Raw genomic sequence first — 26,347 nt, 5'->3', positions numbered from 1 at the left:
AGTTTTTCACCTAACTCTAAATTTCGCACTTCTTTCTCCAGTAGTGTTGATATCAAAGAATCGTGTGTAGCAAACGTTGTCAGTCCAGAGGTCCAGATAATATGCAAGGTGATATGCAATGTGAATTTCCAGTCTTCTGGGCTTTTGCCCAACTTTATCCCTTCATTTCCCATTAAAAATTGGAGACTCTACTTCAAATATAATCATACTTATGTACAAATATATAAATGAATAAATAATAATAATAATAATAATAATGATAATAATAACAACATGTAACTACCATTGAGCACACCACTAAAATACCCTCTTTGTTTTTCCCTTTTGACATCTTCCTGTTGACCACTAGGGGCCTCATGTCACTGGCTCAGTGAAGGCCAATCTACACTGCAGGCATAAGGAATGTGGCATGGCTTTGTGCATATTACGTCCAACAGGGAAATGCACCCAGTGTAATGCAGTGAAAGAGATACTCTACAAGCAAACTCTACTCTGCAAGCAAAGAAAACTTGGCGCAAAGCTGGTCCAGACTTGCCATGCCACAGTTCTGTAGTTCACCCCTGCTCTATATTTCAGCTTGATGTGCAGCACAAAGAAGTGTTTGCATAAGTTTGCTCTATTGTGCTGGATGATCTATGTTATGACCTTGTGCAAATTGAATAATTATATTGTTTTGGGTGCATCCCTTGCTTTTGCTCTTGTGCCAGTAGAGAAGAGAAGGGATTTTAATAAGCAGCTGATGAACAGTATAAAAAAACACATTTAAAAAAAGCAGTAGTGTATCAGAGGAGGGGGTGGGGTGGATTTGAACATTCAAAACAGAAATGCTGATAAAATGACGTGGCCTAGAGATTAAGGGGAGGAGAGCCAACACGGTTCGCGAGATGGAAATACAGGATGTTTAACTGGAAATAAATTATTTTTGACACCCTTTTTGATTTCATCGATGTATAGGGAGCCCTTCTTCACAACAAGGGCTTTTGGAATACATGAGAAAATGGTCAAAGAAGTAACACAGCTGATTCTGGTAGCTGATGAAAATGCACCAATTTTGTGAATTAAGTTTACCACTAGCTGTAAATGCACTTGCCCTTCAAAGTTCGAGTCGTTACCAGGGCGATTTATCCCTTAAAAGACTTAACTGTTTAAGATGACTACACTGCTTACTAAATCATAATTATTTGACATAACTACACAGAATGCTACTGTGTGTGAGACCCCCTCATTCTGCATGTCCATGTCCATGTCCTGAGATGTTTTGAGAGTGCAGACTGCAGAACACAGTAGCTTTATTCCTGTTCATTTTAAGACCATCATACAATTGAAACAATGGATGTTTTTTTAGGTAGAAAGAATACTTATTTTCCCTGGCCCTGAAGAGGCACTTAATTGATGTGATTCTTGTTGACCTAATCATTTAACAAGGCCACAAAATAGTCTGTATGCTTAGCCAGGGGAAGCGGATATTTTTTTTTAAATGCACCTTAATAGCCTACACCGTTTGCTGTAAATAAAAATAAAAAATAACTAAATGGCATTACTAACTTTTTCAACTACGGATATTTGTATGGAAACTCATTCCCACAAAAATAGTATCGCATATATTTTAGGGTTTGGATAAGCTGAATATTATCCTTAGAAGCGAGCTGCTATATTATTGCATGCATAATAATTAAAACATGTTCAAATTTGAATAAAAACTGTTCAATCACTACATCTGGGTTTATCCTACATCTAATATGTAAACAAATGGGTTGAACTGTACCTCAAAGTCTATCGGATAATATTCTTACTTTCTAGTCACACACATTTCTGGCTTTTTTTATAGATCATGATACATGCATTTGTCAATAATATTGTGAATAATCTCTCTCCATAGAAACTGGTCATTTTGTTTTGAGTGTACTGGCGCCTATACAGTCAGACGTATTCAGAAGACTACTTAGTTGATCCGTGTTACAATATACCCAGCTACAAATATTTCAAATACCGCTATTCATGGTCTGGACTTGGAATGTCACAAAGAGAGAAAGGAAAATTATAAATGTTAATTTTTTTGCCACAACAAGAGATTTATGGTCTACTCATATTTTAGAGCCTTATTTGAGTTTCACTATCCATTTCATTCTAAACTAGACGCTGCACTTATTGAAACTGGTTTATTTATAAAAATCACTGACTCAGAATTCCAGCCATTTTAGAATTTTTTGACTGTTATTGTTTTGCAGAAATGCACTTGAGTGCTGTTTAAATTTTGAAAGAGGTGTGGTATTTATTAAAATATGTTTGAAAAAGTACTTTGGCCTGGGTGATCTTTCCGTTATCATTTCACTTGTATTTTACATGTATTACTTAAATGTTATAATTTAAAAGCAGTGTTTGTTAGAAAAGCAACACGAAAAAAAATCCACAATGTTCCACATTGTGAAAAAAATGATCCACATTGTGAATCGAACTGACATTCTTTTTTTTAAATCTGAAAATACAGGCCAAAAAAAAAAAAAAAAACAATATTGAGGATTAGCAACAAATAGAAACACAAAACCAGAACCGAATGTACACTGGTTTAATCACTGGTAATGAAATAAACCTCCCAAAAGTGTCATTCCTCTTTTACTAAAATTTTAAAACGGGTCAATTTGACCCCAACCAAACACAAGGGTTAAGTGCATCCCTATTGTATTTTTTTTTTTCACTTTATTCTGACAGGAGGTAAGCAGAGAGGGTAACAGATAATAGCCCAAAAATGCCAGGGCAGGTCAATCAAGCCCCCAGCCACATGATGGGATTCAAACATGTGTTAGCAGTTAGAATTCATTCTTTTTTACACAACTCATATATTTCAATGTTGATTGGGTTTTAAATTAGCTCTTTTGTAATATAGTACAAACATTACCTTCTGCCTCATTTGTTTTTTCGGTAATACATGAAAACAAGACAAACTAGAAAGAGCTGTTAGGACAGCGAGAAAGACAATTGGCATAGATCAAATTACTGTGTCTCAGCTATAACAAAATCTAAAGCGCAAGGCAGTAAGCAAATTACTGGAAGTATTATCCAAACTACAAACCAACTATGCAAAAAGGTAGTTGGGGGTAGTAATAGACTCTTACAGCACAAAATACACACAACGAAAATATGGGAACTAGGTCATTCCTGCAGCTATAAGGTTCTGCAGTGACAATCGAATGTGTTGTTGTGTTGATGTGGTATTTTCACATTTTGTATCGTACAATGTGATTTATAAAAGGCAGGGAAACAGCAACCAAATACATACCCCAGTACCCCAAAATGGGATAATAAAGTTTCACCTGACTTGACCTTCAAGTGCTGTGGAGTTTCAAACAAAAACTGAACCACCTAACCTCAACACAGCATTTTTTTTTCAAGTGTATTAAATGAGTGGCACTTATTAAGATCTGATCTACGATTAGCTCTGCCAGCGACAGTTAATGTCAGCTGAACAACAAAAACCATCTTGGATCAGTACATATGAACAGTGTCCACTCAGCACCATCTATTAAAAAGGAGAATGTCCTCCTTTGGTCCTCCGCTCACCAAGCTACAGTCAATAGGTGATATCATTATTAGATACTAACATTATTAGATAATGGGATACAAGCATTGAAACAATGAGGAATAAAATAGCAACAGAATGTTCTCCTTTTCAAACGAGGGCACTAAAACACAAATGTTTTTCAATCATTGTTCAGGTTTTTAGTGGAGACACTTCATGATAAATTTATATTTCAAATAACATTCAGGAGCCTATTAAAACTGACCACACAATATTAATCTAAAATAAAAAATATAACAGTAACCACACAGAACTTGAGCACACAGGAATGGAGCAGAAGAAGCAAACACGGTTAAAGGTTCAATATCCAGGCAAGAATCCTTCAGCACCACAGGCGAGCATTCTGGGCTGCACATATAAAAACACTTCTGACACAGTCTTGTGCCTTGCCTGGTTTGGTGAAACAAAATCACAATTTTACGTGCCACCCACAATCCCCCTCTCCTCCTCAGCTAAGCAGTGTCAAAGCAATCTCAGTGCCATAAATTCAGCTGCTGGTTGAACTGAGGTGATCCTGAACCACAAATCGCAGACGCAGACTGCCGATTCCAGACTCCAACAACCCGGACCGACATTCAAACAGTAATTCCATTTTATCTGTGACACAGTGGCTGAACGGCAGCGCCTACCTGCTATGAATGCTAATCAGCCCAGGAGACGCTCTCGCCTCGCCCTTCTTCCCCTTTCTGTCTCTTTCCCCAGTCAAAAGCAGTTGGTTCCTTCCAAATTTAGTACGGCTGTGTAGTACCCCTTTCTCACCCTTTTTATTAATTTTTTGTTTGTCTGCTTAATGTTTCCTTTATGAAAAACATATGGAAAAACTGCCACAGAGTGTCTCAGTACACTGTCATTGATCTTCTTTATTCTCTCGCACTCTCTGCTGTCTGTTTCTGTGGTTCTCTTTTCAGTGTGCTGTCAATATGTCCCTAGAGGTAGAGGTCAGTTTGCCTGCTTGAAAGCAGACACAATGTTCTAGACTCGGTGCCATTACCTGCCGTTAGAACACGGACCATGGGAAAAAAAATAATAATAATGAGAGTGCGACACCAACAATAGTAAGATGGGCCAAAATTGTTTAAGTGTGTATTTTTATAAGCTATCAAGTTATCTGATAAATTTTGGCAATCCTAACCTGCATTTGAAAAATAATTACAATAATTTACGGTATAGAAGTTACTCCAACACAATCTTCACAAAATGACCTTGTTCATGCACCATACATGTGCCAGAGTCTTTATTTCAAATAAGTAAGCCCTGCTTCAAATGAACATGTACACCATTTCAAGACCCTTCATTTTAAGTTGTGTTCAGTAATTTTGGACATTGATGAAACTATTTATATAACTTGTCCATATAAAAAAGCAATTTAAATAAAAAGATTTTGACCAACCAAAGCAATATCAATGACAGAGTAAATTAAGGGTTCCATGCTGCTAAGTTAAAAATTAATATTAATATAAACTGATGCACTAGGCTGAATAGTAAACATATACCATGACACATATTAATCTCTGAATGACAGCACATTGCCCCATTAATGCAAAGGCAGCCTGTGATTCGGTGACACTGACAATAAGAGCAATGATGTATGAGTCATACCTGACCATTTTCAACATCGTCCTCCTTCTCTTTTACTTATGGAAAAAATAATTTTCAGTCATATGGACAACACAATGAGCCTCATTTAATCCCATAAATATGTGCTTATTGAGGCACACAAATGCGTATTAATAGCTTTTTGGCATACCACACTATTGCACAACATAGAGAAATGCAGCATAGTTTAGTTTGATACCACATTATGTTCCACAAATCTTTTTTTTTATTGTTTCATTAAAAGGTAAAACCGTTTCCAAATGATTGTAATTATCAAGCAAAAATGACATTAGCAGGGGCTTAAGAACCACAACCTGTAAATGTGCCAAAGGTGCATTGGAGCTGGTCCAAAAATGAAATGAACTCGCAGCTGACTGACTGCCACTATTTATTTTTTTTCCATGTGACTGGCTTTGTGAATCGATGCCACTGAAAACATAATCCAAGTTCGGAGAATTCTCACTGTAAACATAAAAAAGTGCTTTTCTCAAATGGAGCTGGAGCCTAAAGTTGACATGCTGGAATGTAGCTTGACGTCGTTAAAATATAAAAAATATAGTTCACAATAGGCCTCAATATGCCAATTATTTCAATTAAAATGTTAAATAAGTAAATTTTCCATAATAATAAAAGTAATAATAATAATAATAATAATGCATGTATTGTAAGCAGCATTTTTTGCATATTAGAATTGCTAAAAAGCTAGTTTGGCTAACATTGCCTTTCAATGACATGAACTACGTCGTTTAATACAGTAGCATTTCTGCCAACCAAATTAAGATGCACCATTTGATTCAAACTTCTTAACCAACAATTAAAAATTTGGCAACTACAACACCACTGTCCAATCCTTGGACAATTTTAACACCAGTTGAACTAGTAATTGTTATGTATAATGTAATTTATGATTTACCATTTCATATCGGCAAGTCAATCAGGCCCATAGAAAACTATGGACACAATTGGCAATTGGCTATATCAGACATTAGCAATGTCAGCACTAAGCTTGTAAGTTCTCTTGGTTTACAGAGCACAAACAACCATTAAACTAAGGCTTGCATACAGACATAATTTCAAGGTCTTACTGGAGATGTCACATCTGCTTTCAGACAGCATGAATGAACCCAAGCAGGTAAGGCTTTTCTTCCAAACCTACAAATAGCTAGCCAGCTAGCTGGCAAGCTGTGTCAATTGTTACAGGAGATAAATTAATGAAACCAGGACTCCCAGACTTCACCCCATCGTTTTTTGAGCATACAAGGAATAATCAGAGTAAGAGACCACAAACAAAACTAGACACTAAATTGTGATATTCAGTATCTTTGCCATGACAGTGAGATACAGTAGACAACATACAGTAATTATCTAGCAACTTGTACGTATTCTGTTTTCTTATGAGTATATGCTAGCTTTCTGAATAAGACACATAGATGTAGATGTCTAGCTACAGGAGGCAAGGCTAGTCAAGTTGTTGGCCCACTGACATAACTGCAGTGAGAAAGGGTCTTAATTCCATTCCTGTGGTCATGTTTGTTGGTGTATTATGCCAATAAACTATTATAGTAATTACAGCAATTGACCTGATTAGCCATTTGAAAGCCTACTTTTCCAAATTTCAAATTAAGAGTAGTTCTGAACCACTGAAACATGTTTAGTGCCACCGCTTTCATTATGTTCATAAACAATTAAAATGGCCTATATAGCTTTGTAATGTTATAGGGCTCATTAGCTAGCTCTATATCCAGGGCCCCCTAGCGTTATGGGCAGTACCATCTGCAGACTTTGGACTCATCACAAATATACAATGTATTAAAAACATTTCCGATAAGCATGACATACGATTACACTCAGAGCCTTCAATAAACTTGTCCCAAGCCAAAACAGCCACCTTTTCCTGTCGGCACTCAGGGCAATAAAACAAAAGGAGCTCCTCAACCCCATTCACTTATTACACCACTAACAACATTGTAAACATATTTTTAATACTTAATAGAGTTATTCATATCTTTTATTCACTCATATCTTTGCATGAAAAAGATTCATATATCCTTTCAGCTTTCAGGACAGCGCCTGTGATTGCCGAACAAATCATTCAGAAAACAGTTTTAAATGTTCACTTAAGGTACTTACATTGCATTCACTTCCGATATATATCCAATGCTGCATCTTTATGGTTCTTTTGTCCACATAAATGTTTTTGTAATCCAAAATGGCTTATATCGTATTCAAGCCATAGCTGTTTTCCAGCCCTGATGCCATTTTGAACTCAATCCGATGCATCTCCGCTGAGAACATGGCAGAGAAGCAAAGTGGTCTCCTTACAAGTCAAATGAGCAGGAGGACAAATTAGACAGGACTCTTAGCTTTAAAACGAAGCTTGGGAGGGGTTTGTAGGTTTAGGGCTTGTTATCTAATCAGCCAGCTCAGGAGGATGCCAAGTTTGTTTGCAGCTGAGGCCATTTAAATTGCCAGATTAAAAGTCCCAGTCATCCTTTTGAACGCAAGCTCCTTTTGTCTTGTAAAATACAGGCTCTGAACGATTATAGTTTAAAAAAAAGAAAAGGTTTTTCACTCGAGCCAAGTTATTGAAGAACCCGACAAAAAGTTAATTTTCAAGGTCAACCCTTTGACCCTTGTAGAATTTGAGGGCTTTTAGTTATATGCACGAGATGAACAGTGCACCATAATTTTGCCACTAACTAATGTGAATTTCATGAAATAAACAACTAAGATAATAATTATAAGGCTATTTATATACCATGAATACTTCCTCACATATTTCATAAGCTTTGACACATCAACCTTGATGTATACATGAGCCCTTCGGGTACAGCCATCATCCATGTCTCTGCCACAAAGTTATAAGTCTTATGTAAGTCGTGCAAACCAGGCAAGATTTGTCTTTTTACGTGCTTGGGAATATAGGGCTAGCTACATTTTTAAGGCATGCTTAGCTAGAAACATATTTTGATTAAAACGATTTACTTGACTTTCCTCAGGCAACTTTCGAAAGCCTACAATTGAAAGGAGAAAATGCAAACATTAAAATAAAAACTGTGAACATCCATAGATAGTTATCTACAACCTAGCTAGCTAGAACAAGCTACTGAGCTACAGATGAAGCCCCGATCTTACATTTTGCCCCCAAATGTATTTTGGGTTGACAGAAATGTTTATTCCCAGAAGTAATGGATAAATTATATAAATACACACAATCTAGTGAGTTCAGTATGTAAATATTATCTATTTCGTAAGGGTCTGTACTAGCATCTAGCTAGGACCATAACTTCATTTGAAACAATATTTGATGTAAAAACAGACATTACAGTACACTCATGCTGTTGTAATCTCCTAATTTAATTGTAACATCAGATGGTCACCCAACACAACGAATAATAGGTATGAATAACTGCTGAAAAATACCACTTGCCAGCTGAAATTAACTGACATATTTTAATGGCCATAGGAACCCATGCTACCAGAAAAAATGTCTGGCTCATCCAAAATCAAAAATGAACCCATGTCCTAACCTTTCTTCAAGCTGCTTAACGCAACTGTAAACGTACAGTTTTCCTAACCCTAACCCTAGCTGAATCCTAATTTGAGCCCTAGAACCTCATTGATGCCATAGGTACCTTTGGAAACATCTGATTACTCATTTAAAATTGATGATAAATTAAGTAAATAGTTGTATAGTGACAATCCTGTTTTTTAAAATGTAAATGTAGCACCTTAAAAAATAAATTATTTTTAAAAGTAGGTTGTAACGCAAAGCTTAGCATTATGATATATATAATGTGCAAAATTATATATAATTTGTGCAACAACAAAAATTTGAAACAAATATCACTGCCTTTTCAATTCTTCCCACAGAGTTGAATCGTAATGTATTCTGAGAGGAATTAGATCTACTAATACAAACCTTAATTTAAGAGTTTGTCTGTATAACCACTAGATGGAGCAATTGTGCTGAACCTTGAAACAATTTATGTAATTGGCTATGTATAAAATACATCAAGTAGCGGGGCTTTGTACCTATTAACACAACATCTGGTGAACGTTGGCGTGCTTGATTCTGACAGTTACCTGCCGGACTGCCACACTACTTCCCACTTCTGTTTGTTCCTCATTTTAAGTGGTTTTCATCTACCATATATGAATCTACTTAATTGTATTTCATTTGTATAGAGCAGTCTATAAGTAATTCTAAATTATGTCATGTTACTCATTTTAAAACAGTTGAGCATTGGCTAATGTTATTCAAATATCAGTTTTAAACATTCCTTCTAACCTTTCTTGGGCCACTTTTTAAATTTGTACTTGTTATTGCCCTTCGCAGGTGCAAGGAGACTTCTCAGTTCCTCGATAACTGACTCGAAATCAATTAAATTTCAGGGGAACACTGACTGAAACATCTAGTTTTTTTAATCTAACCACAGATCTGTCAAGAAACATTCTCTGCAACTGCATTAATGATGGACTGAAAAAAATAAAATAAAAAAACAAATTTGAGCAATTCATTCTTTACTGCTGAAAGGCACATCTCGTCTGGGATCACCTTCCGAGATTGCTAGGATGACCTTGTTTAGGACACTTAAGTTGTGGTACATCAATTCCTAGATCAAGTTTACTTGCACGTATCTCAACTTCACTCTACTTTACATGGCCATCAACAAGATGCAGAAAACTTGCATTCAACAAAGCTAGCTATCTACAACCTTCACAGCATTGTTGGATCAGTTGTGAGGTTGCATGCTTCAGGTCACCACCAACAACATGTCATTCAGTTTTATATCTAGTAGCTAGTTATTGTTTGTACCATTAACAAATGAAATGTGTGAAATTAAGGTGCTTGTAACATAAATGATTTAATTGGGTAAAGCTGTTCTTACTCACATGGAGTAAATGGGTCCATTCGATTTCATCACTCACTTGTGCCTTCTTGGTAGAGTTTGTGGTTTAGGACCAATGAAGTTGTACCAAAATTTAATCGAAAATCAAAAAATACGCACATCCCAATTAACTGAGGCGCTGAGCAATAAGGTATATGATAAATACAAGTCAAGTTAGCAAAAATTGTGAGCTTCAACACACATTTTAAATGTGCAAAACAGACAACATTTACATCCCTTACCTACGCTTAAATCAAACAGAGCCAACTCAGCTCATGTTTTCACAGGAATACTGAGGCCATACTTGGCCTTTAAAAAGAAAAGGGGAAATTCTAATTTCCTCTGAAATAATTATAAGCTAGCTCCATCATGCTAGGTAATAAAGGGGGTACTTTTGAAAATTATCTGACCATTATTATGTCCGATTGCATTTTGCTTTCTACATGACAGGGCACATATAGGAGTTCAGCAAAGTGGGCTGGCACATGGACATCAGCTACAGAATGTGACTATAGAATGTGATATGATCCCTGGAGGCGACATAAGTGGCCATATCAAATCTCACACTGGTCATCTGGGGCCACGGTTAGAAACCTGCTGCAGACCTTAGCCCCACTAAACATATGCCTAATGCAACAGTACAACCAAATGCATGATTTAGCAGCCCAGGGAAAGGTTTATTGGGTTTATCTTTGGACCACCAGATCGTTTTTGTATGCAAGGCTAATAAAGCATAATATATAGGTAAATGTGGCCTCACGTTAGGGTTAAGTTCTCAAAGGTGGCATAACTTCAGCTATATACTTTGCTAATTAACCCAACGGAGTGTGATTGCTTACAAATTACATTATCATTAAATGAGACTCCTACTGAAGGCAGCAAAATAAAACTGGGTCATTATCTCATGGTGCGTAATAGTAGTAAATAATGCACACATTAAACAGTGGTGGGGAAATTGTATAGAGCTTTTCCTCATCAAGTACTGTACCTGAACCACTGGTAGTAAAAAAAGGTCTAAAGAATGAATGATCCACAACCATATTTGAGGGTAGGTGTGAGGTCCTTTTTTCATGTATGCATCCATTACATTACATTACATTTATTTGGCCGACGCTTTAACCAAAGTGACGTACAATAAATGCATCACTCGTTCGATGCAAATCATGTCAATGGTGTATATGGCCAAAAAATTAAATTATTGACCATAACACCTAGTTCCAGTGATACTTCCATTGGTGTTCAGATCCTTAAATTTGGTGCTTGTTCTCAGTTAGGGCTGTCATCGTGCTTCCCTTTCTTCCAAAGAGCCATCTGGTATGGAGGAAGCACTTTATGGTGGATTCTGAAACCTGGTGATCCCAAGATGCAACTAAACTCTATAGTTTTTGAACTGTAATACTGTTATTCTTTGCCTCCTTCACCATCTTCCTCACTGTGCAAGAAGAGAACGTGCAATTGTGTTGTCCTCCTGGCACCTATGCAACTGTTGAGGTTTGAAACATTTTCATTCTTTCTCTAACAATGCTTAGCGGCGTGTTTCATCTTTAATGTGCTCTTTGTGTACGCCTTACCTGACAACCATGTCTCTTTTGATCTGACAGTTCTTTTGCTTATCCCATGGTGATCGATGACAAAGGCATTTTTCATGTGTGTAACCTCATACTTTACACCCCACAGAAGGTGATGGAAGGTCACAATACAGCTTCTTTAGTCCGAAATTTACTTGAATAAGTAGGCATATTTATTTTTATTGCATATTTAACTTTGATTTTATTTATACAAATATTTTGGGGTGCCAATGAATTGCTATACAGTATGTTTTTGAAAAAAAATAGTCTTATACTCAATGTAACAAGAATAATTTTACCAGAATAAAGTAAAAAAGTATATGATTTCCCTATTTCTTTGAGCATAAAATATAGACCTTTGGTGCCAATAATTCTAGACCTGACTGTATATAATATAGTCCCTATATATAATATGTCCCATTTATAATCAATAAGTGCAGCAAGTTTAAAGTTTGCCAGACAAACTAACAATTATTACTGTATACAAAATGAATACCAGTATATAACCAATATTGCTGTATACAGCTAGTCCTAAAACATTATTATACCAAAAGCAAATTGAAAAAGAAGGAAAGTGAACAGAAACCAGAAATATTATAAAAATTCTATTATCAAGCATCTCACTATAAGCAGTACAAGCAGTTGTTTAGGGCCCCAAGGCCACCAGGGGGCCCCTGTGAGTAAGGTTTTAAAAATGTATATATTTTTTTTATCTATTTTCAAATACAATTTAATAAATAAATAATAATGTGTATTCAAATAGTAACAGAATTAGGGCTGCAACAAATATTCCATAAATTCAAAATATTCAAAAATAAAAATTGTTTGAAAGAGAGAAGAACATTCAAATGGCCCTATTTCCCTTTGACATCATAGTGTAAACAGTTGTATTGTAGGATCGATATGGGGTAATGGTGAGAGAAATGACAGCTGTCAGATTAAGAGAAAGTGTCACCTTTAAGGGAGCATAAGAGTGCTTTTTATTATTATTATTTTCTCCCGTTCGTCAGACCACAAGAAGACTGACGGCTCGTCAACATCATGGGTTAATTGCAGTGTGCCTTAAACTTTTAGCTGCTTATTAACATTGGTTCACAAAGCACCATACTAACCCAGGATATGCTGCGTATTAAACTTAGGAAGGTCTTGATCGCAGCATGCAACTGGAGTGCTGATCCCCAGAAGGTCTCCTGCCAGTCTTGAAGTTCACAGTTTTATGTTTATGCCATTGTGTGAGTTGAATTCAGAGTCATTTAAAGGTGTCTGCACCAGTTCTGTTTTTAGGCGCAGCAAAAGCAGGCAATGGAAATGTTTTGATATTTGATGTGGGACTTTTTTTTTTTTTTTTTTTTTTTAATTCCTGAAACATTTGCGATTATAGTGATTACCATTACTGTACTACCCATAAATAAGAGAATTCCTCAGATTCCTTTCAAATCTATCCACTGGGCAAGGGAGAAGGATCTCTTAAGGTTGACCTTGCCATCAAGCCCCGCTCCTCCTGCAGCCTGCAGTCAGATGCCTCTCATTATTTGACCACTCTGTCACCTATCCAAATTACGCGTCACCCAGAGTGGATCCTACCAAAGAGAAGTGTCGTGATTCGTGACAGCTGTAACGGGCAGATGCTTTTGACCAAGGCAAAAAACTCAGAATGGTCGAGAGAGTGTATAAAGCATCTGAAGTATGGAAGTTCTTCACAGAAGTTTGAAGCAGTAATGTACAATGTAAATCGTGCAAAGGAAATTAGCCTGGTACAACAGTACAACGTGTGTGAAACAGCATTTAAAGAGATAGCATCGCACTACTATTGCCAGTGGAAAGAACTCAGCAAGATGAGCTGATTAACACGAATGGTGTGAAAAAATAATATATCAGACCTAGCTAGTGTTAGTTTCATATCTGTCAGCAATGTTAAAAGCCACATGCTAACATCAAATATTGTTTCTGTGGTTTATGTTCTATTGCTCACAATGTATGTATTTGTGAAATGTACAACACATTTTTAAAGTGTTAATGAGAGACTAATCTTTACTGCATTGCTTAAAGAAATCCTTGGAGCCAGATTCCCGGTTTAGTTATTGTCAGCAAGTAATTTTGTATTACTTTTAGCAGGGCGTTTTATAAATCAAGCAGGATATCACTTAAGGTGCCAAAATGGTCAGAAATGGCCCTGAGCAGACATTTAGTCATCTCTATAGCAGAACCATTCCTAAGATTTCAGCAACGAATATGCAACAACTAGTGCTGAGCAACTGCCACTTTCCCATTTTGATAAAATGCAAAAGATACAGAATAAGTTTGAATAGGTGTCATTTACTATTCAAACTTTATATATTTCCATAACATAAAAACCCTAATTTAAGTCGAACTATGGCTTAGACCTAGAAAAAAGGAAATCAAATAAAATGTTATCCCTAAAAAGTAGTGTAAAATAATTTTAATCCAGGATGTTTTCATGAATGGGATAAGGGATGCTGTAGATATTTGATAATGGATTAACTAGTCTCTCATAGTCTCTCTATCAATATGTTATTTCACAATTGGTTTATTACATTGTAAAATAATAATAATAATAATTCAATCAATCAATCATCCTTTATCTATATAGCACATTACATACACCTTAGGGCAACACAAAGTGCTTCATAAAGAATTCAAAGAACAAATACATTTTAAAAATGTATTTTTTAAAAATTGCAATTTCGTGATGCCAAGGGAAATTCTGGGAGACTCTCACATAAACCTGAATGTTTGGCAATATATATAACTGAAGAGTACAACTCTTGGCACAAAGTCATCATTTACTTTCACACTTTCTTCTTCAACAGCACTCATTTTCCTAATTGAATGACTTCTCTCCTAATCTTAAATTACATTCCTTCCAAGTTATTCTATGGAAAAGAAGTTTTTTAGTCATTGAATTGCTTTGATTTACATACATCCCAGATATTGACAAATGTTGTGACAGCTGTCCTGTTCACCTGTTGGGATTGATTTAAATGGTCCAGTCAGTTTGCTAATGTTGGAATTCATTTATTTTAATGCATCTTTGCATCCAGTTACAGTACCAGTGGTGGTTGGAGAGCCAAATGTAGACAGGGCAGAAATTTCCCTATAAAATGATCATAAGTCTCAACCTGTTTTCATAAGTTTTTTTGCCAATGATCTCAATAAGCAATTAGCAGGTGAACACACAGATTACTTTTTCACATCATGTTATGGAGATTAAGCAATATATTGAATTTAGAAACATCAGTATTAATCACCAAGTACAGTTAATGAAAAATGATACACCACTCTGTTAACAACAGCATTAGCTTTCAGCAAAACCTGCGATAAAGGCTCTCTCACAAAACCCATGCCTGGTTTATATTACAAAATCTGTGCACTGCAGATCTCTGCCATGAATACTCCCTGAGTGTGAGCTTAGAGAGCAAAGAGCACATGTATCCACAATCTAAATAATGTTTATAAAATATTTCCTTATTGGTGCAGTGCAGTGTAATATGAAACATGCATACAGTTTTTATGCCACACCCTGACAAAGGCATAAGCTGCAACGTGTAGGTTGTTTTTCAATGCTCATTTTGCTTCCTAAAAAAGTTTTTTATATTATACTCGCACAACTGCCTGGACTTTGATTGATGATTTTTATACCATGTCAATTTTTTTGGTGGATCTGTAAAATTATTTTTTTGGTCTTAGATGATTTCCCCAGTCCATGAGCACCTGTGATTGTTTACTGGATTACCTGAAGCACTTCTCGTATTCTCTTTCTTGAATTAATAGTTTTACCCTCAGAAGCACTGCAGCCTTCTACTGTTGCAGACTGGCCCATGTATATTCTTTCCATCCCCACAGCTTGCTCATTTTGTTCCATCTGTTGTTCTATTGATGTTAATATCCTTTCCTGGGATATACCATCCTGTGTCTTACTGACTTTTTGTTTTGTATGCCACTTAATGGCATGACATATCTTCTCTTTTCATCATCTACGATTTGTTTTGTTATGCTATTTTGTTTGTTTCCAAATTTCTCTCCTTGCTGTTGGTGTTGTATTCTTATGTTGGGTTGTGATGCTGTACCTTTGTTGACCAATTCTTCTATTTCCTGATATGATCCTCATTCATTCCAGTAGTGGTACAAATGATAAATACAGATAACCATTGAACAGCTCACTTTAAAATGTCATGTTTATTTTAATTAACAATATACAGAATACAATACAAGTCACACATGGCTTCACGGGTGTATCTGATATATCAGTGTGTTCAATTGCCTCCTTAGTACAGGTATAAGAGAGCTTTCAGCATCTAGCTTTGATTTTAGGCTTTTGATTGCCCTTGGAGTCTGCTACTGGCATGTAGGCTTACCAAAATCAGCCATTTTGAACATCATTAAGAAGAAAGTAAAAAAGCAATCGCAAAAGGCCTGGTAGGCCAAGGAAGATCTCTAAAGTTGTTGAACAAATAATTCTCTCCATAATGAAAAAAACACCCTAACAACAATCCAACAGATCAGAAACACTCTTCAGGAGGCAGGCGTGGATGTGTCAATAACTACTGTCAGCAGAGACAAATCTACCGAGGCTACACTGCAAGATGCGAACCACTAGTTAGCCGCAAATACAGGACAGCCAGGTCACAGTTTGCTAAGAAGTACCTAAGAGTTCTGGAAGAAATGTCTTGTGGACAGAGGAGACCAAGATTCACTTGTATCATAGTGATGGCAAGAGAAAAGTGTGGAGGCCAAAAAAATTGCCCAGGATCCAAAGCACTCCTCCTGTGAAACATGGTTTCATTGCCTTCATTGATGATGTTACTGCTGATCGCAGCAGCAGAATGAATTCTGAAGAGTACAGAAGCATCTTATCTGCTCAAGTTCAACCAAATGCTTCCAAACTCATTGGACAGTGCTTCATCCTACATTAAGACAATGATCCCAAACATACAGCTAAAGCAATAAAGGAATATTACAAAGTTAAAACCTGAAAATTCTTGACTAGCCAAGTCATTTTCCCAATCCGAATACAACTGAGCATGCGTTTCAAATGCTGAGGAGGAAACTTAAGGCAATTAGACCCCGAAACAAGCAGGAGCTCAAGATGGCTACAGCACAGACCTGGAAGTGCATCACCAGAGATGATACTCAGCATCTGCTGACTGGTTCACAGAGTTTAAGCAGTCATTGCATGCAAAGGATATGCAACAAAGTACTAAACATGACTACTTTCATTTACATAACAGTAATATGTCCCAAACATTATAGTGCCCTGAAATGGTGGGATATGTAAAAAACGTCCTGTAAGTTCTACAAGGTGAAACCAAAGTGTAATATACCAAACATACCTTTAAATGAAAAACGGAATGTGCACTTTATCCACATGAGAACTGCTTCACTATAAATCTGCAAAATGTGGAGTACATAGCCAAACCAGGAAAAAGTATACATATGTATATATCTTTGTCCCAAACGTTATGGTGCTTACTGTATAACAAGTGGTAAAGAACAGAATCACCTCCTACATTCTCTACAATTAATCACCACATTCAATACAATCAATGCATTAAAAGTTGCTAGATGACCTGGTTCAATGTATAATGACCTTTCAGACATATTCCTCCAGTATGTTAACAACAACAGCACTCAAGAAACACTCTGTAGGCTTCAATTCAATATACACTACAGTACCATACGCTACAGTACCACACAAAGTTCTTGACAACCAACGGTGTTGCCTTATATTGCTGTCTATTTTGCCAATGGCCATCCTTTTAGCTAACAGTTTGCAAATTACATACTAAATGCTGCTGACAAACCTGTCATAGCAAATGGACAGTTTTTTCTCTTTTTTTAATAAACCTGGTGTTCTATGTCGGTAGTATTTTAAGATGACCTCTTATTCTGCAGTAGCCCTTAGTTAATACTACAGTTAATCTCATTCTTCAGTAACTACATAAATGTGTTCACAGCTATGCATGATGCCCCGAATAGTAAAAAATGATACTGTGGCTCATGGTTCAGAAGACATACATACACATACACAAAAACAAATTGCAACAAAACATTTTTTTCAATAAAAAAGGCATGTTATTCCCAGACACTTACATTCTGTATACATCTGTGGAAAATGTCATTTCTAAACAGGTTTTTTTTTTTTGTTGTTGTTGCTTGAAAACAGAAGACTCGATAGTCTATACAGTTGGGAATCATACAGACCATCACCTGTTCAGTGCAACTTTAGAACCAGAACCTTTAACTTTGCTTAAATTGCACATATCTACGTCATTTACTGCAATTTATGCAGTGTTAATGTATGATTTTTATTCTGCTTAAATAACTAAATATTGGTTAAGGTAAGAGGATAGGTTGCATGAAGTTCAAGCAGGATGATACTGACTTAGGCATTGACAGTATACACATCTAACTGATATCCTGATGTTCACAGTGCCAGTATAATAATATATGCTAACAAGCATGTGAGATTAGGAGTTTGAATCTCTTGTATGATTCATTTCAGAAGGAATTGAATCAATAGATGTCATATGCATTCTCTAAATACACCCAGTGAAAGCCACAATTGCTGCATATATAATGTGTAACTTGATAACCTGAAATCTGCAGTTGTCAGAGATTAGATATAGCCACCTTTTTATAAACTTAGATGACCATCAAAATCCCACATCATCCCCACATTTTAACAGAGCTACAGAATTTTCAGCGTTATGTTTAGAAAGGGCTCACTTTCAATGTAATTTCACATAATCTCATACCAATATTAAATTACCCATACATTTGTGCATCCACAGTACAGACATCATTGCCCACGATGAAGGTATAAATGCATTAAGCCCAAATATCAGTATTTTGGACTGTAAAAAGTGCCAGAAATAACAGTGGCACAGGATGCTATTTTCATCCTTTTTATTTTTATAGTGCCTGCACTGCGTGGGTGTAACAGGGACTGGATCAGTCCTTTGGGAGTGTGGATTGGCTCAAATTCTGGATATAGTACTATTGTAATGTCTGAACACCAAATTCAAAGGTGCAATGATGAAACAACACTTGGCTGTCACATATTGTAATATTTGCAAATATAAAGGTAAGCATAAATAAAGGAATATTGGTAAGTATAAAAATTCAAACAGAGCACGCAGACCAAGTGGAATTACTTGTGAAACAGTTTTTGTGTCATTGGCAAATTAATTCCACATATTTCAGGATTCCATAATTCAGCCACATGACTGTAGTTCTACGGTTCTAATATTTGTACAAAACCAAGAGCTTAAAAAATGGAGTCCAGAATCCAGATACAAGATTTGGGTTTTTAAGATGTTCCTCAGCTGTCCTGTCAGGCTGATAAGCTTATGGTACTATGAGTCTGATTAGGTAGAATACCGTTCTTCTCTTCTTTTAGATATGGTGCAATAGCAGTGCACACTGGCCTCTACATGTGCCATACTTAACATTGCACGGTAATTATCTCATTTATAACCCATCTCCTTTTCTGTTCTCCTCCATGGAGCTTGTTCCACTTCTGCCACCGAGTTCACAGACAGCTCCAGCCTCAACCCTTTCCTGGTTCAAGTCCAGATGACACAAACTGAAAGCCAAGATGTATCATCTCGCTCTTTCTGACCTGCATATTAATATACACTCCTTTACCATCTGATTTAATATCTCAGGGTTTACTCTGCCCATACACTGATTAACAGCTCCAACACATTTTCCATTACCTCCCCGTTATAATTTAGCCTAACATTAACTACTGACACAAGGTCGGTCAAGAAGGGGTGCCCCCATCCCAACCCCCCACGTAGTCAGGTTCTTCCTGAGGTTTATTCCCACCCAGGAGTTTTATCTCATTTTTTCTTCCAACTGGGGATTTTTGCAACCCGCTGCGATTTCAGGTCAGACTTTTACTATTTTTCTACAAAGAATCTTTATAATAACGCCTCTGTAAAAATCTCAATACAAAAAAAATGTAACCAGCCATCATCAAGCTGTGGTCTAGCTATGGTCTAGCCATTTGGTCTGTATATTGTCTGGCTGGTATATGGTTTATACAGCGCATAGGGTGTAAACATGGTCTTTATTGGAATTTCAATATGTTCCGATATCAACTGTGTAACTGATAAGTTGCGAAATATAAGGGTACATATGATCTCAAATGATGACATTTTGTACAGACACAACCACTGCAACCAAAGTCTTATCTTCAACTATGGTACTACCATGTACTGTAGTACGGTGCTCACACATATTAAATTTTCAGTATTGAACTATTATTATTCAATTGTAACATGGTTGTCAACACCCAACTCCACAGACTCATCCCTGACACTCTATCCTCTAGCAAGTTTGCTGCCTTGAGAAAAGGGGGCCACCTATTCATTATCTCCAGTCGTGCTCCAAGGGCACGCGTGAGTATGGTGTGGTCATAGGCAGCTTGTCCAGAAAAATTCTGCATCTTTGGCACCACATTTGAAGAATTTTGATAGTGGTTTTGTCAAAAACTCCCATTTTTTAAATAGTATGATCAAGAAGACACCCCTTTCATCTGCTTAATTTTTAACAAATACTCAAGATTTGGGACACAAACACTTCAGAAAAACCCTATTGATGCCGCCCTTCAAAGTATTTATAATTTCCAAAATTAATACACTACTGCACAGAAATATCTTACGGAACAGAATTACGCTTGTATTTTATATAAGCAAAGAAGGATTATAATGACAGCACTACGTTAATTGCAAAATTTTGCACATCTTTTGATATGACGTTCTATAATTATATTTAAACAGAAAAATTCAGTGTGGCATCAATGGTTCTTTTTGAAGTGTTTATCAGATAATGCAAACAACCACATTTGCTAAATGCAATATAGTATTATTAAGAAATGATGTCCACTGAAAAATGTATTTCTCCCATTTTTGCGGGTACTGGTGCATCTTTTTCTGAAGGGGTATCAAGTGGGCAACAGGGGAATCATTTTAAGTTCTCCCATTGAGTAAAACCGCTGAGGCTTCCATCATGCAGTATGTTCATTTGACAGATGGCACACTCTACTTGCTGGTAAATTGTCTGTATTTTCAAAACACGATCTGGAGTAATCACAAGGATGTCACTTCTTGAGAAGAACTGCAATGGTCCAGCTGGATGGAGAAAGCTCACTTTCATTTGGGATGTGTCACTGTTAACTTCTGGGGCACAACTAACCACCATACCCTGCAGTAATAAATCCCCTGATGCACTTGGGGATGCACATCTGAAGTGAAAGAGAACTTTTCCCATCCAGCTGGATAATCAATGACCCTTCTTATGTCCAAGAAGACTTCTTGTGATATTTTGCAGATCCTGTAACCATACAATAATGACATAGAATCCTGGGGTTTTAGCAAGCACTTTGGAATCTACTAACACAGTCCAAGAAACATTTCGAAGGAATCCTGAAGTAGGTGGAAACCTAGAAAATGATGTGCAGTAGAAATGTAGCACACACTATTGAGCATAATTCAAAGGATGTTGCTTTGATGTTATACAATACTTCTATGAGAGCACACTTAAAGAGTATTGTGTGCACTTCTGGGCTCGACACCACAAGAACGATCTAGAAACTTGAATACGTACTAGGAAGGGCAATGAAATTGACGGTGGTATGAACTGTAAAAGATACTGATCAATCCAGGCTTAGAAAATGGAGACTTGGGGGCATTTGATTGAGGTTTTTAAATGAATAGGGACTGAAACTGTGAACTACCAAAGATTTTTCAGGGTATGCTCTCTCAGTAGATCAAGGCTGCATTGTCGTGAATAAAATACAGGACCGCTGTAAATAGATAAAATAAATAACCCTTTACAAAAAGAGTCGTCGACGTATGGATCAGTATACCAGGACATGTAGTTCAGGCACAGGTTTAACGCAGTGATGGACACTCTCTAGTTTCTAGATGAATGGCCCGCTCTTATTGTTATTCAAAATTATTACACGTGAGAAACATATTTTTCAGTTTATATTTGTAATGAATACAAATGTCGCTACATTTGAAACATATTTTGTTGTTTGCACAATCTGATACAGCCTATCTCATATAAAATGAGCTGTAGCCAAAAAAATAGAGATCCCACTCTGGATTTTTCTGTAATTATTCAACAAAATTCAGTAGAACAAAATAAAAAAAAACATGAACAAAATCAAAAATGATATACTTTTCAAAATGAACACATTACTGTATACTATAACTTACAGAGGTGATGTCATCCTCATATTTTAAAACACCCCATAAGGATACCAAAATGTTGTTGCTACAATGTATTGTCCAAAGATTAGAGGTTCTGAAACATATAGGGCCAGAAATTCCCTAAAATGGTCACATTAAAAAATGGACACATCTCAATAAAGTATTTGTGACCAAAATCTAAAATATGCATTGAAAATCTCTCCTATTTGGAAATAACAAATAAAAGAAAATGTCAAACAGAATGTCCCAAATATGAAAAATAATTACGAACAGTAATTATAGAAATGGCAATCCATTTGCATTCATAAAGCATTCCTGTTAATTTGGGAATGTTTAGTCTGGTATCCTACTAAAGCTAAAAAAGGATGCATCATGCAGCTGCTAAATAGGTGCATTATTTACACATTTAATGTAATTCTTAATACAAAATTCTTAACCTTCTAAATGGCAGCTCAGCCAAGCGATTGATATTCTTCTAATGTGAGATTATCACATTAAAATGTATTTATCTATTTAGTTTTTTATTTGTGCAAATACAAATAATGAATAAATAAACTAAATTTGGATATGAAGTGAGGTCAACCACTTGGTTGATCAGCCAGTTAAAGAGTTACAGAAATGTACAAAACATATTACCAAACTTGTAGGTAGTCTGAATGTCTTTATGTCTTAGAATATCCTAATTTGTCCACATTAGCATGCACACGCATCACACATTATAAAGCTAAAATGGACAACACTGGATAAAAATATAGGTCCTAAAAGCCATGACATGGTTGTTGAATGTTTCATAATATACACCATAAAAGGCTTGTTTGTAAAGTTGCGATTTTTCATCAGTATTTCTTTTTATGATTTTAATTTTTATAATCTGGTCTCATGCAGTACGTTTTCCCACCTACCAAACTGATTAATGACAGGCTGTATTAGTTCGTCTACATTGGTAATTATATCCGTTCCAGATCAGTCTAAGAAAATAATCTTCTTTTCGCCAATTAAAAAAGATCTTGGAATCTGATTTTAATTCAGCCAATCGTTTCTCAGGGCAAAAACTGAGAATCAGAGGAACGCGGCTCCTGCAAAATGTCCACTACTGGCTGACAGATTTCCATGGCATTATTCCCAAGTGTATGGGAGGAAACCCCTTTAATTTTAAAAAGATGAAAATCGACTCACTTTAGTTTTGGGGTCGTATGCAAAACAAAGTGTTAAAAATATCCACCTCTGAAATCTGAAAAATCTTACGATGTTGAGTTGACAGTGCATTGAATTCTGAAACCGGTGTTTCTCTTTAACCCCTTTTCGACATCCATGTGGAAGCCTTAACCGGCCTTTCTTATCAAATCTGTCGGAAGTGAAATGTTACTTCTCAAGGCGCGTTCTTAATGTGCATTAAAATGTCCGCTAATGTATCGCCCGCCCAATCATATGTAACAACCTATTAACCGTTCCAGGTAAAATGTTGAACAAAATTATAACCGTAACAGGTAGGCTAATCTTTGATGCCCCCTATAAAGCCTATCTGAAATGTTTCGGATATGTTTTTGTCTTGAAATATCATAACGTACTAAAATATTGTAATCAAATAATTATTTTCTTACCGTCTACAGGTGCCTTAATCTGCAATCGGAACTAGTAATAATAAATGAACGAATTCCGTTAAATGCGCCCACAAGCAAAACAACAGATCATTCCGTTCCGTGTGTGTGTGTGTGTGTGTGTGTGTGTGTCTGCGTGTGCGTGCGCGCGCGCTCGCGTGGGTGTACGTGTGTATTTATTTTTTTCTTTTCTTTTAATTTTTCTTCAACATCATAAAAAACAATGCTTATTATCAGTCAATCGTAGGCTAAATAGTGATCCCGGAATATATATATATATATATATATATATATATATATATATATATATATATATATATAGGCTACACACACTCATTGGAAAAACTCCATACACGGTCAGACCCCTGTGTGTATCATAAAAGTAGCCAAAAGTAAATCCTTTAAAATAGTTTTTGTTTTGTTTTCATAGTCTTGATTTGGCGTCTTTAAAAAAAACATTGTCCATGTGTTTATGATGCCTGTAGCTAAGGTTATATATAATATACTATAGACCCCTCTATCATGTAAAAAGTGATATTCTCGCAGTGCGCATGTAGGAGGCTGCTTTTTGGAAGGCTAGCCTACTTCAATTACGCGAAATGCACATTTATAATCTGGAGGGGGAAAAAACTATTCAGAACGCAAGCAGGTAGACTATGTGAGTTACATAGGCTACATATTAGGCTACCATATTCGACCAATTTCAACACATCGAACAGCAACAATTTTATGTCCAACTTGATGCGTAATAAATCATAATAAATCTTTTTAATCATGCGGATCTGAATCTATTCCATATTTCGCGCCCTGAAAACGTTGGTTGTATTATTTTCCCTTGACCCATGTAACTGACCAGGCTTAATAGTTACATAAAATAGACTACCTCGACTCAACAATAGGCTGTACACAACATTTAATGTGAGGATTTGTGAAACACTTGCTCTGTGATGAAAAGAGATTCATTTCGTTAAATGTACCATATCTGCGTAGCCTACAGAGGGACCTTTACTTTCATTGCCGAACCTAAATTTAGGCAAGGTTTATTTGTTGAAGTGCTGAACTTCATATGTCAATAAAAACTGAAAGCCAAATGGCCTTTACTGTTAGACATAGGTATTAGCCGGTATTACTGGCATTTAACGATACGAATGTCGTCGTTTCGCAATTAAGTAGGCCTGCCTTTATGCAATGTACACCCCTTTCCTCGGATGAAATCAAATGACGTTATTTTCACTTTAAAACAAGGGCTATGGTGGTGAAAAATAACTAGTAACATTTTAACGTGAGCTAATATGCTTTAGGGCGTATGAATAACGTACACATTATGTACATGATGTATACTAGCAGGATTTAAGTATTGACTAAATGTTGGAAAGTTCATTCAGTCTTCTCTGAAATTGCTAACTGTAGCCTAAGTAAAATCGAGTTACAACTTCGGAGGTAATATCAGGGTAATAAACAGTTAGCAAGCGATATTACAAGTCATCGTATTCAATTGGATTTCTTCATAAACCGATATATTAATTTTGCTGAGGAAAAACGGAAGAAACACTGTGCCCTCAGTTAACCGCTTTAGGGGTAAAATTCTTTTTGACGTTTTTTTTTTTTTTTTTTTTTGAGCCAGCCATGACTTCCTAGGGCTGGTCTACTTCTGCACTTAGCTAACAAATAATGGTCTAAATTACTACAGCATCAATAATTTAAAATAAAATTATGTGCAGAAGACTTTGACTATTTTTTCGTAGATGTAAAATAATAAAAAGAAAACATGTACCTATGTCATTTATGAGGCAAAGACACCATCCAGAAATGTGGATTCAGGTGCACAGCTTTTTATAAGATTTTGCTCACACTTTGCGGCTGAGAAGGTCAAATTCAGCACATTAGTCACATTGTTACATATAAGTTACAATACACTGCCTCAATTTAACGTAAAAAGCACGAAGCCGAAATAATTAGGTTTCAGGAAAGGGTCTTTCTAGATTTTTACACAAGAATAGCCTACTGTTGAGCTCCCGCTACTGATCTCTACTTTTAACAAATTATAAGAGTTTCGGAAAAGTTTTTCCTTTTCTTTTTTGTGTTTCTGAGTGTGTGTGAGAGAGAGCGTGTGTGTCGGGTGGGGGGGGAGGTGGTGATAACAGGCATTTCTGTTCTTATAAATAACATAGACGCTTCACCAATACCCGCCCCCTCCCCTTCCTTTAATAATTTCTTACCTTCTGTTCTCTTATCCTTCTCGTGCCCTCGTGGCAACTGCGATTCACAGCCTCTCCACTTTTTCCACCGGCAAGATTTTGCGTTTTTCAATATTTTCCCTTACTTTGTTTCATTTCTCACTTCCATCTTCTTTCATCTCATCAATAAACACACGCTGCAGCCAACCTTCGTACAGGACTTCAACCAGCTACTCCATGCCCGCCCATATTTCACTATTCGCTGAAGATTTTCAACAGTCACGCCTTTTCTCCGACGATTGGAACATAAAGCGGTCTGTCTAAACCTGTAGGTTGGGAAATACGCCGTTGAACATAACCGTTACCCAATCGTAACAGCGAGCTCTCACTGTGCATTAACCTGAAACAGCTTCCATTGAGGCTCCGAAGTAGAAAGCGTTCCCCAAGCAAAGTTGGTTGAGAAAATGAAACCAACATGGAGAACGGAGTGCTACAGTTTCCAAACCGATTTCTCAGCATAACCCGTGTTAACTTCAGCAGGCGGAATTTTGTAAGCGCTCGGCACGGAAATATATTGAAACAAAATATTTTCTTTACCAGGCTTTATGTCCAAATCTGCTCGGCTTGTAGGCTATGATTAAACAATTACATTTGAAACAAAACATTGATATATCGGCGAACCGCCACAACGTATG

At 36.4% G+C, this 26,347-nt stretch overlaps 1 protein-coding gene across 2 annotated transcripts in view; it reads right to left on the bottom strand.

The window, feature by feature from the left end:
- Window positions 1-26,347, bottom strand: part of zbtb20 (zinc finger and BTB domain containing 20) — an 84,669-nt gene extending 58,322 nt beyond the window's left edge. For both annotated transcript variants that reach the window (XM_064351672.1, XM_064351670.1), the window contains exon 1: window positions 25,695-26,347. The gene's annotated coding sequence lies outside the window, so the exon portion shown is untranslated. The remainder of the gene's footprint in view (window positions 1-25,694) is intronic.

The sequence above is a fragment of the Anguilla rostrata genome, chromosome 9 (genome assembly GCF_018555375.3).
Source record: "Anguilla rostrata isolate EN2019 chromosome 9, ASM1855537v3, whole genome shotgun sequence".
Classification (NCBI taxonomy): domain Eukaryota; kingdom Metazoa; phylum Chordata; class Actinopteri; order Anguilliformes; family Anguillidae; genus Anguilla; species Anguilla rostrata.
Note: the sequence above shows the minus strand (reverse complement) of the source record. Positions and strands in the feature narration are given on the sequence as shown.